Source organism: Meles meles, chromosome 6, assembly GCF_922984935.1.
Source record: "Meles meles chromosome 6, mMelMel3.1 paternal haplotype, whole genome shotgun sequence".
Lineage (NCBI taxonomy): Eukaryota > Metazoa > Chordata > Mammalia > Carnivora > Mustelidae > Meles > Meles meles.
Window position 1 is genome coordinate 116,551,827 of NC_060071.1, and position 10,663 is coordinate 116,562,489.

Consider the following 10,663-nt stretch of genomic DNA (forward strand, 5'->3'; position numbering starts at 1 on the left):
ACTAGGAAACTCCATAAACTGCTCATTCTAGTCCACAAATACCCAAATTTGGCTTCTTGACGATCTTTAATTGCATTCTTGGTATGTTATTAAGAACTAGCTCATATCCATACATAATAATGTACTTGGTATAGTGACTGACACATAGCTTGGTCAGCAAATGATTCTTACTCATATCATCAAACTTACAGGAGTTCAGGAGGGCTGGTTGCGAAATAAAATTGTGTGGTCAGATCTTAGATGAACTCAGAGTCTCCTCTGACCACTATGATTTTCTCATAGGACTAGTTTTTTTTTTTGTGACTTCTGTATTCCTCTATTCTTCCTAATAGACTTCTGATAAGCCCACCCCATAAGTTAGACAGGGCTTAACTTCGGGCTTTGGACCCAGCTGGGCCTCCAATAGATTAAGGATCTTCCACATGATGGAGACAAGGATAGGGCAGGGGGAAATGGGGAAAGGAGAGCACTGGAGTCTCCTGCTTCCGCAAACACTACTCAATGGCCCAGCATATGAGAATTTCCCCCCTGCTTTATAAAAGTGACTTCCTCAAGAGAGGCTACACCTGGAATCTTCTAGATGAGTTGGGTGTTGCCTACTGAGACATTTATTTTTCTAAATAGCTAGTAAGGCAAAGTGGAGGTTATCCTCTGAAAATGTTCCCCAGTGGCTCTTTGGAAAACATAGAAATGGATGAACTCTCGGACAAAGAGAAACTGAATTGCTACCTGGAAACCATTCCATTTTTCTTTCTTTCCTCTCCACATCTCCTGGGCCCTTTAATGCTTTGTAAAGCCAAATTTGTTCGAATTATGAAGGCAGTAACCTGCAAGATTTATTCCAAGGCTTAGAAGGGGGACTCCTGCACAATCTATGACCAAGCTGTGGTAGTCCTAGGCTGCAGGTGAGTCTGCTCCAACTCTCTCTTCTTTCTCCTGCAAACGAGACTCATTTTGCAAGGAGGAACCCTAAGAAATTCACCAGGTGTCATATCACACTCAGAATCTGTGGAACAAACCAAGATTCTTCAGCTTAGTTGGGAGCATGGAGGAATAGAAGAATACAGCTTAACTGTTGAGTTTGGGTGAGTTGACCAGGCAGAAGACCAGCAGTAGGCACATGACAGTTGGGTGCAAATGACCTCTCTGCCTTCAGATTTGTTTAGTCTGCAACTAGCATCTGTTTTACTGCATCAGAAAGAGGAAATTAAGCAACTTATTTTTCTGCATTCTTTTGGCCCAGTGTACTAGGCAAAGTAGAATATGAGAATCATGAAATGAGGTTCCACTTTTAATCCTTATGTGTTCTGGTAGCTACACATAGGATCCTCTTTCCACCCCCTTTTAGGTCTCATACAAACTATCTGAGCGATTCCTGTTGCACTGTCAGAGTTGATTTTGTCCTGTTGATGATAAGCTTTGGGGGGCCATTCACATGCTAGTGTATTTGTGAGTTCTGAGCCCATTTTTGGAAGATGGCAACTCCTTCTTAGAGGTATTGTCTGTAGCCTTTGGAAAATCTCTATGTCACAGTAGCTGGGCCATACTTGATGTGAGTCTTAAACCCACTATGGCAGAGATATGCTATCCCACATTGCCATGCCCTTTTGAGTTAGACGGAGCTGACTAGTCACTTGGCTGTGAGTGAAGTATTATATGTCACATATTTATAAGCAAGCTAGGGCCTGACCCTCAGTTTTCTCTTATGCTTGCTGCAAAGGCCTTAGAGGTTGTGTCTTCTAGATGGTACAACTACTAAATCATAGAGCTTCTAACAGCCTGAATCTTTGGGAAATAACTTCCCTTGGGAGTCCTAAGAACAACAGTATATTTTGCATAAATGAGAAATAAACTTTAAGTTTTAACCACTAAGCTTCTCAGTTTATTTGTTACTGCAACATAGCCTATACTATCCTGACTAACATATCCATTAAGGGTTTAGAGTTTAGAGAACCTTAGATATTGGTCTAAATTCACCAATCTGTAGACAAGAAAACAAAAGCCCAGAAAAATTAGGTGACTTATATAAAATCACAGAGATAGAGTGACAAAGTTAAAACTGGAACTTCCAGTTTGGTTCTCTCCACTATCACAGAGTATCTTTTGTACTGATTTGTATACAGCTCGAATCTAATATCTTCAACCTCACTTTTCAGTCAACCACAAAGTCTTGGTTAACTGAAAAATAGACACTAGTGGGCCAAATACTTAATTCTTGTGTGTTTTTTTTTTAACCAAAATCACTATTTCACCAATGATCTTAGCTGTCTTTCCCTAATTTCAGAGAAAATAAGATCGTTCCATTAGAGTCTATATGCATGTAATTTCCTTGTAATGTACAGCCTGATGTAAACCATGGGGTGGGGTGGTTAAGATATCTGGGAAGCTCGGTCTCTGAATATATCTCACTAGCTCTTTGTTTTCATTAGTCAACATTCCATTCCTGGTGTGTGTGGTGTATGAACATGTGTGTGTGTGTGTTGTATGTATAGAGGCATTGCTTAACTAGAGTCCTAATGTATGGTAGCAAAAATCAAATCTGAGGGGGAAATACCAGTTCAAGTCAGACTATATACAAAGCAAATAATCAAATCATGAACATTAAAATAAAAATTGGAGGCAGTGAGAAAACCAGATGGAGACTGAAAACTCAGGGAGAAAGGGTCAGAACAAGTGAGATACATGGAGGTTTGGAGTTTTTCTAGAACTATGGTCAATGTTCCCAGCTCACATTTTATGTGCTTGTAGCCCATAAAGGCAGTTCAAATTCATGGAAGTGGCCCAGCTGATAGACTCTGGCCAACAAGCTGAGATTAGAAATAACTGACGTGACTTCTCACTGTCTCCATCTCTATCCCACCAACAGCTGTATCAACCTCTAGCCTTGACCTTCTCTTGGTCAACTTGGCCCAGCTTTTCTTTCTTTTTTTTTTAAATTTTTTATTTATTTCTTATTTTTTTATAAACATATAATGTATTTTTATCCCCAGGGGTACAGGTCTGTGAATCTCTAGGTTTACACACTTCACAGCACTCTCCATAGGACATACCCTCCCCAATGTCCATAAACCCCCTCTTCCTCTCCCAACCCCTTCTCCCCCCAGCAACCCTCAGTTTGTTTTGTGAGATTAAGAGTCACTTATGGTTTGTCTCCCTCCCAATCCCATCTTGTTTCATTTATTCTTCTCCTATCCCCCTAAACCCCCATGTTGCATCTCCACGTCCTCATATCAGGGAGATCATATGATAGTTGTCTTTCTCCGATTGATTTATTTCACTAAGCATGATACCCTCTAGTTCCATCCACGTCATCGCAAATGGCAAGATTTCATTTCTTTTGATGGCTGCATAGTATTCCATTGTGTATATATACCACCTCTTCTTTATCCATTCATCTGTCTTGATGATGACAGCTTTGTAATAGAGCTTGAAGTCCGGAATTGTGATGCCACCAACTTTGGCTTTCTTTTCCAATATTCCTTTGGCTATTCGAGGTCTTTTCTGGTTCCATATAAATTTTAGGATTATTTGTTCCATTTCTTTGAAAAAAATGGATGGTATTTTGATAGGGATTGCATTAAATGTGTAGATTGCTTTAGGTAGCATAGACATTTTCACAATATTTATTCTTCCAATCCAGGAGCATGGAACATTTTTCCATTTCTTTGTGTCTTCCTCAATTTCTTTCATGAGTACTTTATAGTTTTCTGCATATAGATTCTTAGCCTCTTTGGTTAGGTTTATTCCTAGGTATCCTATAGTTTTGGGTGCAATTGTAAATGGGATTGACTCCTTAATTTCTCTTTCTTCTGTCTTGTTGTTGGTGTACGGAAATGCAACTGATTTCTGTGCATTGATTTTATATCCTGACACTTTACTGAATTCCTGTACAAGTTCTAGAAGTTTTGGAGTGGAGTCTTTTGGGTTTTCCACATATAGTATCATATTATCTGCGAAGAGTGATAGTTTGACTCTTCTTTGCCGATTTGGATGCCTTTAATTTCTTTTTGTTGTCTGATTGCTGAGGCTAGGACTTCTAGTACTATGTTGAATAGCAGTGGTGATAATAGACATCCCTGCCATGTTCCCGACCTTAACGGAAAAGCTTTCAGTTATTCTCCATTGAGAATGATATTTGCGGTGGGTTTTTCATAGATGGCTTTGATAATATTGAGGTATGTGCCCTCTATCCCTACACTTTGAAGAGTTTTGATCAGGAAGGGATGCTGTACTTTGTCAAATGCTTTTTCAGCATCTATTGAGAGTATCCAGATGGTTCTTGTTCTTTCTTTTATTAATGTGTCGTATCACATTGATTGATTTGCGGATGTTGAACCAACCCTGCAGCCCTGGAATAAATCCCACTTGATCGTGGTGAATAATCCTTTTAATGTACTGTTGAATCCTACTGGCTAGTATTTTGGTGAGAATTTTTGCATCTGTGTTCATCAAGGATATTGGTCTGTCGTTCTCTTTTTTGGTGGTTTTGGGATCAAAGTGATGCTGGCCTCATAAAATGAGTTTGGAAGTTTTCCTTCCATTTCTATTTTTTGGAACAGTTTCAGGAGAATAGGAATTAGTTCTTCTTTAAATGTTTGGTAGAATTCCCCTGGGAAGCCATCTGGCCCTGGGCTTTTGTTTGTTTGGAGATTTTTGATGACTGTTTCAATCTCCTTACTGATTATGGGCCTGTTCAGGTTTTCTATTTCTTCCTGGTTCAGTTGTGGTAGTTTATATGTCTCTAGGAATGCATCCATTTCTTCCAGACTGTCAAATTTGTTGGCGTAGAGTTGCTCATAGTATGTTCTTATAATTGTCTGTATTCCTTTGGTGTTAGTTGTAGTCTCTCCTCTTTCATTCATGATTTTATTTATTTGGGTCCTTTCTCTTTTCTTTTTGATAAGTCTGGCCAGGGGTTTATCAATCTTATTAATTCTTTCAAAGAACCAGCTCCTAGTTTCGTTGATTTGTTCTATTGTTTCTTTGGTTTCTATTTCATTGATTTCTGGTCTGATCTTTATGATTTCTCTTCTCCTGCTGGGTTTAGGGTTTCTTTCTTGTTCTTTCTCCAGCTCCTTTACGTGTAGGGTTAGGTTGTGTACTTGAGACCTTTCTTGTTTCTTGAGAAAGGCTTGTACCGCTATATATTTTCCTCTCAGGACTGCCTTTGTTGCGTCCCACAGATTTTGAACCATTGTGTTTTCATTATCATTTTTTCCATGAATTTTTTCAATTCTTCTTTAATTTCCTGTTGACCCATTCATTCTTTAGAAGGATGCTGTTTAGTCTCCATGTACTTGGGTTCTTTCCAGCTTTCCTCTTGTGATTGAGTTCTAGCTTCAGAGCATTGTGGTCTGAAAATATGCAGGGAATGATCCTAATCTTTTGATACCGGATGAGACCTGATTTGTGACCCAGGGTGTGATCTATTCTGGAAATGTTCCATGTGCACTTGAGAAGAATGTGTATTCTGTTGCTTTGGGATGAAATATTCTGAATATGTCTGTGATGTCCATCTGGTCCAGTGTGTCATTTAAGGCCTTTATTTCCTTGATCTTTTGCTTGGATGATCTGTCCATTTCAGTGAGGGGAGTGTTAAAGTCCCCTCTATTATTAATAGAGTATTTATAAAATACTATTATTGTATTATTATTGATGTGTTTCTTTGATTTTGTTATTAATTGGTTTATATAGTTGGCTGCTCCCACATTAGGGGCATAGATATTTAAAACTGTTAGATCTTCTTGTTGGACAGACCCTTTGAGTAGGATATAGTGTCCTTCCTCATCTCTTATTATAGTCTTTGGCTTGAAATCTAATTGATCTGATATAAGGATTGCCACCCCAGCTTTCTTCTGATGCCCATTAGCATGGTAAATTGTTTTCCACCCCCTCACTTTAAATCTGGATGTGTCTTCACATCTAAGATGAGTTTCTTGTAGGCGACATATAGATGGGTTTTGTTTTTTTTTTTACCCATTCTGATACCCTGTGTCTTTTGATTGGGGCATTTAGCCCATTAACATTCAGGGTAACCATTGAGAGATATGAATTTAGTGCCATTATATTGCCTGTAAGGTGACTGTTACTGTATATTGTCTCTATACCTTTCTGATCTACTACTTTTAGGGTCTCTCTTTGCTTAGAGGACCCTTTTCAATATTTCCTGTAGAGCTGGTTTGGTGTTTGAAAATTCTTTCAGTTTTTGTTTGTCCTGGAAGCTTTTTATCTCTCCTTCTATTTTCAGTGATAGCCTAGATGGATATAGTATTTTTGGCTGCATGTTTTTCTCATTTAGTGCTCTGAATATATCATGCCAGCTCTTTCTGGCCTGCCAGGTCTCTGTGGATAAGTCTGCTGCCAATCTAATATTTTTACCATTGTATGTTACACACTTCTTTTCCCGGGCTGCTTTTAGGATTTTCTCTTTGTCACTAAGACTTGAAAATTTTACTATTAGGTGACGGGGTGTGGACCTATTCTTGTTGACGTTGAGGGGGGTTCTCTGCACCTCCTGGATTTTGATGCTTGTTCCCTTTGCCATATTAGGGAAATTCTCTCCAATAGACCTTCTGCTCCCCTCTGTTTCTTCTTCTTCTGGAATCCCAATTATTCTAATGCTGTTACATCTGATGGTGTCACTTATCTCTCAAATTCTCCCCTTGTGGTCCAATAGCTGTTTGTCCCTCTTTTGCTCAGCTTCTTTATTCTCTGTCATTTGGTCTTCTATACCACTAATTCTTTCTTCTGCCTCATTCATCCTAGCAGTGAGAGCCTCCATTTTTGATTGCACCTCATTAATAGCTTTTTTTATTTCAACTTGGTTAGATTTTAGTTCTTTAATTTCTCCAGAAAGGGCTTTTCTATCTCCAGAGAGGGTTTCTCTAATATCTTCCATGCCTTTTTCGAGCCCGGCTAGAATGTTCAGAATCATCATTCTGAACTCTTGATCTGACATATTACCAATGTCTGTGTTGATTAGGTCCCTAGCCTTTGGTACTGCCTCTTGTTCTTTTGTTTGTAGTGATTTTTTCCGCCTTGTCATTTTGTCCAGATAAGAGGATATGAAGGATCAAATAAAATACTAAAAGGGTGGCAAAGACCCCAGAAAAATGCGCTGTAACCAAATCAGAAGAGACCCCAAATTGTGGGGGGGAGAAAGGGGATAAAAAGAGGTTCAGAAAAAAAAAAGAAAAAAAATTTTAAAAGGAAAACAAATAAAAAATATAGAAAAGAAAGAAAAAATATATAGAAGATAAGCTAGTTTAAAAAACATTAAAAAAATAAAAGGGTAAAAGTTTTAAAGAATTTAGCAGAAGAAGAAAAAAGAAAGAAAAAAATTGAAAAAGAAAAAAAATTAAATTAACTTCAAGACTAAAGAATCATGGGGAGAAAGCCATGAGTTCCGTGCTTTGCTTTCTCCTCCTCTGGAATTCCGCTGCTGGCCTAGGTATTGAACATGCTTTCCTTGGTAGATGAACTTCGTCCTGGCTGGATTTTTTTGTTGATCTTCTGGGGGAGGGGCCTGTTGTAGTGACTCTCAAGTGTCTTTGCCTGAGGCGTTATTGCACCGCCCTTACCGGGGGCCTAAGTAATCCGCTCGGGTTTGCTTTCGGGAGATTTTGTTCTCTGAACGCTTTCCGTAGAGTTCTGGAGGACGGGAATGAAAATGGCGGCCTCCCAGTCTTGGGCCCAGAGGAGCCGAGAGCCTGGGGCCCAATCCTCAGTGCGCCCCCAGAGAACAGCACCCAATCACTCCCGTATCCCCGGCCTCCGGCCATGCTCTGAGCTCACCCAGCCTGCGACCTGTTCAAGGTAACCCCGAGCTGAGAGCTCAATCCTCGGCTCTGTCTCTGTAGCCGGCCTCCCCATTCTAATACCTGCGAGCTCTGCGACACTCCGACACCCTCGATCCTTCTGTGACCCTGCGGGACCTGGGGCCACGCTCACCCCACGTGGGCTTCACCCTGGTTTAGCCTCTGGAGCGATGTCACTCAGTGGAACAGACTTTTAAAAGTCCTGATTTTGTGCTCCGTTGCTCCACCGCTTGCCTGAAGCCGGCCCCTCCCCCTGCGGTCTATTTTCCCGTCGTTTTAGATTCACTTCTCTGCCAGTCCTACCTTTCAGAAAGTGGTTGATTTTCTGTTTCTAGAATTGCTGTTCTTCTTCTCTTCGATCTCCTGTTGGATTTGTAGGTGTTTGCAATGTTTGGATAAGCTATCGAGCTGATCTCCTGCTACCTGATGTAGTCTCAGCCTGCTACTTCTCCGCCATCTTGACTCCTCCCTCCTTGGCCCAGCTTTTCTGAAGTTGTTTTGTTGTTGTCATTTTGGCCTGAATACATCATTACCAGACATCACCACAGATGATGAGATTACACTCCTAGATCTATTCTTTGTTACCCACAGACTTAGGTGGATGCCTACTGAAACCTTGGTTCAGATGTGGAGACTGACAATGGTCCCTGCACACACCAAGAGGGTATGAAAAGGTTTGGATTACGTTTGAGGAGGGCAGGGCAGGCCACTCAGGCAGGGGTGGAGTTGGGGGAGGGAGATACCTGAGAAAGAAGACAAAGCATCCAGCACCGAAATTTTTTTTTGTGGTTGGGAGCTGGGGCAGAGTGAGAGTTCCTGTATGGGCACTGGCTTGCTCAGTGTGAATCCCTCACCCTCACCAAGAGAGGGAGCACCCAGGCTTTCTTATCTGCTATGGGCACAAGAAGAAGAGCAGGGGTGAGGCTTAAAAGCTGTCAGCAGTCAGAATTCAACAACTGGGGTCAGACTCCTCATTCCTTTGCCTTAACAACTGTTTCTCCATTGGTATGAGATAGCAGCCCAGCTTCTGCCTGGTACAAAGTTTGACTCATATTTCTTATCTTCCCTTCCCAGTGCCCCCATGCTCCCCAGCAAGTCTTGCCCCCATCGGGTCTTCTGCCCAAGTTCAACTCTGGCCTTATCCTTCTCCCCCCCACCACCCCAGTCTGGATCTTGCCCTACCTTCACTCCTAAGGCTTTGCCAGTCTGGCTTCCTATGTGCTCATCTTACTCCAGGGACAGTAGTTAACTGGAGGAAAGCCCTTCCTGGTCATTTCAGATAGTAGTGATTAAGGAAGCAAGATTTTATTTTTTGAGGATTAAAAAAAGAAACCCAGAAAATAGAAAAGTAGAAAAAGAATGAGGGATGCCAAGGAGAAAGTAAGTGGTTCTATGAACAAAGATAGAATTAAACTGCTTCTTCTTGATCTAATGGCTCTGGGTGATTATCTGCTGTACCAGGAGAATTCTGTTTCCCTTAGGCCATTCTATCTGGTGTCCCCATGTACAAGGCCTGCAGGAAGATGGCAGAGCACAAGCCAGTGGATGTCAATTTCTGACGAACTCTTCAGGTCTCTTATCCCTATGACTCAGATTTGGTTGCTTGTGGAAGCTGGTCGATGGCTAGGAGTTTTTGCTCCTAGCAGAAATAAGCTTACAAAGCTCTCCCCTGTGTGGCTTTAATTGGTCTTCTCTTTTGTGTACATGTGTGAAGACATTATTCTGCCTTCTTTGTAAATACTTCTCTTTTCTCTAGAGCAGAGAAATGGCCTCAGACTTATAATGGATTTTACATGCAGAGAAGAGAAAGAAAATGATTTTGCAAGACTCTCTCTTCTGTTGGCTTGCAACACAAAGAAATATCCACCTCAGCCCAAGCATCTTAAGAGCTAGTTTTGGCTGCTTCATCAAATGGAGGAGAGATGAGGGGAAAGAAATGAGGGGAGATGCTCAAGTCATTTGGTCCCTAGCTGACTTTCTCATTTTAAGACTTTCTCTTTTCTTCATACTTGTCCTTTTCCTGTGGCTACTTCTACTTCTGTGGGATTTACTTTTTTTTTTTTTTCATGTACTCTTTAGTCACTCAGCTGAGTTCACCTGTTTTCAGATCTTATGTTCTTATTTGGATTCTGATAAACTGGTAAGGAAAGTTTAGGAAATAACCACCCCCCCAAAAAAAACCATTATGATAATTACAAAATGTCATGGTGCTCTTAGAAGACAAACACACACACATAGTTATTTAAAAACTTGACTCTGGCTGAAAATATCTCTCTGGGCATCAGGTGATAGCTACAAGGATAGCAGGCATGAGTAAGATAGGTAGTCTTAGAAGTCAGAGGGGGTTTGGCATTAAAATGGTATTAAAGATGGAGTTTTGGCCAGAGGACACAGGAATACTTGAAGCCTGTCCGCATTAATTATTTCTCCCTGCAGGTGAGGTGTGCAAGGGAAATACAAACATAGGACAATGGCTGGCCAAGCAGACACTTCATGACAGCTAGGGCTATTACTCTAGGACCTGGGGCCAAACTTGAGGGAACTGGATTAAGTCCTGGGGTACCTCATTTGTCCTAGGCTAGAGAATTAAGTGACCTTGTTATTTAACCACAAACCACATTCATCAGCACCAGCGAAAATGGAACCAGAGAAAGAGCAAGGAAAAGTCAAATCAATGCCAAGGAGTCCAGTCAATCAGATCCATGGTTCCTTTTCAGGGAGTGAAGAAGATTTGTTGAAAGTAGCCCCTGCTGCCTTCATCAGGAAGACCAGGAAAGAATCATCTTGAAGGCTTGAGATCTCTAATAGGAAAAAAATTCGTCACTTTTTTTTTTTAAAGAGAGGGA